The sequence below is a fragment of the Protopterus annectens genome, chromosome 15.part0, assembly GCF_019279795.1.
Source record: "Protopterus annectens isolate FY-2018-M chromosome 15.part0, PAN1.0, whole genome shotgun sequence".
NCBI classification, from domain to species: Eukaryota; Metazoa; Chordata; order Ceratodontiformes; family Protopteridae; genus Protopterus; species Protopterus annectens.
In genome coordinates, this window is record NC_056749.1 from 836,981,850 (window position 1) to 836,985,734 (window position 3,885).

The following is a 3,885-nucleotide window of genomic DNA, read 5'->3' on the forward strand; positions in this document are numbered from 1 at the left end:
TTGGAACCACAGGAAGCATGCTGCAAATACCTCCATTTGTTAAATCCATGCTTGCATGAAAACAAATAAATCTTCAGATATAAACATGCAGAGAGAACTGTTTGCTTGTTATGTCTAACAGGTAGTGCAGAAGACTGAAGCTCAGAGCAGTTAAAGTGTATCGTCACACTTTCCTTACCAAATATAAATAAACAATCCTTAGTAATGACAGTAATCTCCTTACTCTACACCACAGCAAGGTTTACTGTATTTGAGGCAAATAATGTGCTATTTTCATAATTATGTTCATTCATAAGCACTGCCCTTTGAAATGTTCTTGATACTGTTGTTAACAATAGCTTATGAAAATAGAAACTGATTTTTACATGCAAAATGTATATGTATATATTTATATATAATTTTTGATCACAAAATGAACTAAGGTTGATATATTTCCAGCCATGTAGTATATTGCCTTGGATAAAATCACAGACTTAATAATCTACTTAATAATTTGGTTAAATAAGATGTACCATTAAAGTACATAAGGGTTATATAGTATGACAGCTACTAGGTAGCGCAGGACCAGCTCGAATGTCACACTGATGGGGGAAGGGATGTGAATTTAACATGTGTACCAATAACACTTTGTTTTACAGCACAATAAACCACTCCCATGCCTGATAAAAAGTATATATATATTTAGAAAGCTTGTGAGGAAATTATTACTCTATTTTTGTTTTACTTGGATTGCTTGTCTGTGTACTTAATAAAGGATTTTCGACTGGAAACAGACTGCCTGCCTTGCTTGGATTACTTTCGAATACTTAGTAATGCTGTAGAATTATATATTTTCTATTATTACTTTTTGACTTGACAAGTTTACGTTCGCTACTTCTACTACTATTGTTTGATCTGATTAATATACAGTGATTAACTAGAAATATATGGACTGAAAATCTTCCACACAGAGAAGTTTTCTTACAGTGTTTTGATACTGAAAACTCCTAACATGACATCATGAAAGAATGTGCCCCACAATCTCTCACTACCTACATTAGTGTATAAGCTACTGTTGTTTCCATGTTAGAAGCAATAAGGGGTCTTGTATCCTAAAAAAAGAAGGTATGGTGCCTTTTATTACTTAGGAGGCTTTGTATTTGGATGCAAATTATGGATGTACATGTTATAATGGAACAATGTCTAATCAGCAGTAAAACTAAACAATCAAAAAAGTAATCTTTGTTTTGTTTTCACACCACTTGTTGTTTTAACTGGATAACACTTTTGTGGTGGACAATGTCACATCTCTAGCAGCCTACCCACATCTTGCATTTCAGAGAATTTTCTAAAAAGTAAACTTAAAAAGTATAAGATAAGGAAATGTAAATATTTTATGAGCATTAAAAGCTATTAAAACTGTACAATCAGCAAAACTTATTTATTTTTACATTTGTTTACCGGGTATGTCTGACTGGGCCGGTGGCCTGTTTTCAGAGGAAGCCCGGAGAGAAATGTTCCAAACAGAAAAACATACAGAAATCTACCAAGAGAGATATTAACTATATTGTAAAAAAATATATAAAAACTTACCAAAATATATAATATAACAGTAATGTAGGAAAACTTAAGAGCAAATATAAGAATGTACAATAGGGTGCTTAGTACACAATTCAGAACACTAGGTAAACAAGTTATGTATCAGAAGATGTAGTAAACTTATGAAGAGGTAAAGTTTTGATAGAATATAGTGGGGGAAGCAGAGGGAGATGTGAGAAAGAAACAGAAAGTAAGATGCATTATTAGGTGGCTAAGATTTAGGGTTACCACCTGTCCCACTTTGAGAGAGACAGTCCCTCTTTGGGCAGTTGTGTCCTGCAAAGAAATTGTAAAAATGGCAAATGTCCTGAGATTTTAGGGCAATATTATTTCCTATATTTTATGTAATAGTTACATAAAACAGTTATTCTGTATCTGAACCACATACATGTTATAAGAAACAGAATAAGCAACTAAAATGCTAAAGAATAAGCTTTTATTTAGGCAAAAAAGGGAAGTTCTGTTTTTTGTACCGGCCGTATGTTTTGGCCTGCAAAATCTGATGTTTGTTCTGCAAATGTCCTACTTTGGGCATTTGAAAAGGTGGCAACCCTACTAAGATTGAAAGGCTGAAAGTTTAGATGGGCAGTAATGAAAGGGCACTGGGATTAATGATGGTAATAAAGGGCGTGGTTAGGGTTACAATGACATATTTTCAGCCAGCTTTTGTTGGTAAGGTGTTCCTTTAGTAGTAGTTTGAATATGGAAGTGAAAGCAGTATTACAAATTTCTTGCAGTAATGAGTTCCATAGTGTAGCTATTTTGTTTGAGAAGAGGGAGTCTCCGTAGCTATTATAAGATTTGGTTACTTTTAGAAGGTTTTTGTTGGAGGACCTTAATGAGCGAGGACAAGATATGGCTGGACAAGGTCTTTCAGAGCAGGGCAGTTGCTAGGATGGTAGAAGATGGTATGAGTGAAATTTAATTGGTTAAAGGTAAGTAGATTGGGAAGTTCATGCCATTTTTAGAAGCTGCAGTGCTTTGCAATGGTGTGATCTGTATGGGAGGTTAGAGGTAAATCTTGCTATCTTATTATAGCAGGACTCAAATTTTTTGTTATTCTGAGGTTTGTGAAAATATGGGATGCGTATAGTAGAGTGGAAAGAAGGTGAGTTCTTGAAATGGCATGTCTAGCGGAGACAGTGAAGAAGGGTTTGCTGTGGTATAGAGAACCTAGCTTGATATGTACTTTCTTGATGGTTATTGCATAGGTTCATAAGTTGGTACTAGGCTATCGGCCCTAGGGCCTATGCAAGCCCAGCCATAACAATTCCCTGGATATTTCTTCCCACAATATTTACTTCTCCAGGCCCCTGTCTAGCAGGGCGACTGACATGATCCCCGGGGTGAATTTCCTATCTCCCATCCAATCATCAAGGTTCCTTTTGAAGAGGGCCAATGAGGCGCTCTGCTTGATATGTATGGGCAGTCTATTCCAGAGTATGGGGAGTCTCTGGGTCAGGAACCTATCCCTCCAGCATGTTTTGTTCATTGTGATGACAAGGTTTAGATCCCTGGAGCGTGTGGTGTTTGTGAAATCTAAGGTTATTATCTATGGTCACCCCAAGGAGCTTGGTCTGTTCCACTGGCTCTATTATAGTGTTGCTGGAGAAAGAGATGGTGAAAGGAAGTGGGGGAGGTCAGATAGTTTGTTAGGTGAAGAGCATAACCTTAGATGTTCTGTAGTCCTATCTCGCCTTCATTCTTACATATGGGGTTGAAGCCAATCCTCGGCTCCGACTCAACCGATTACAAAGCTCAAAGTCTCTCAGTTGGCTTGTGGCAAGGTAGGTATCCCATAGTGCACTAGTAAGAATCCCCAGATCTCATTTGCCGTGTCTACAAGTTCAGAAGTGCTCTCTTTCTTGGCCGTGGCTAAGTTGGAATTTCTTCATTATTCTTTTTATGATCGTTTTTGATAATAGCAGTTTAGAATAAATAGCTTAACTGTTGTTATTCTAGTAGTAAATTAGTGTGTTTTTTGAATTGTTACGAATTGTTGCTGCAAAATTGTTGGCCGTCGCTTCTGCAGGCTCGTTTCTTTCTTAGTAGTATCCCTTCTTCTGTGTGCTAGTCTTTGCTAAATTTTTTTCTATTTGGCATAGGTCCGTGTTCTAGTTAGGACCTATTCTAGCCTTTGTTTCTTTAAAATAGTAGCTTAAAATTAATAGCTTAACGCTCATTAGCTAGTACTATTTAGTTAGTGTGTTTGTTGAATTTATTGCAATTGTTGTTGCAAATTGTTGGTCGTAGCTTACTCCTCTGTTTAGGGCTAGGCCCGTTTAAGTTAGAGGACCTAGTCCTCTA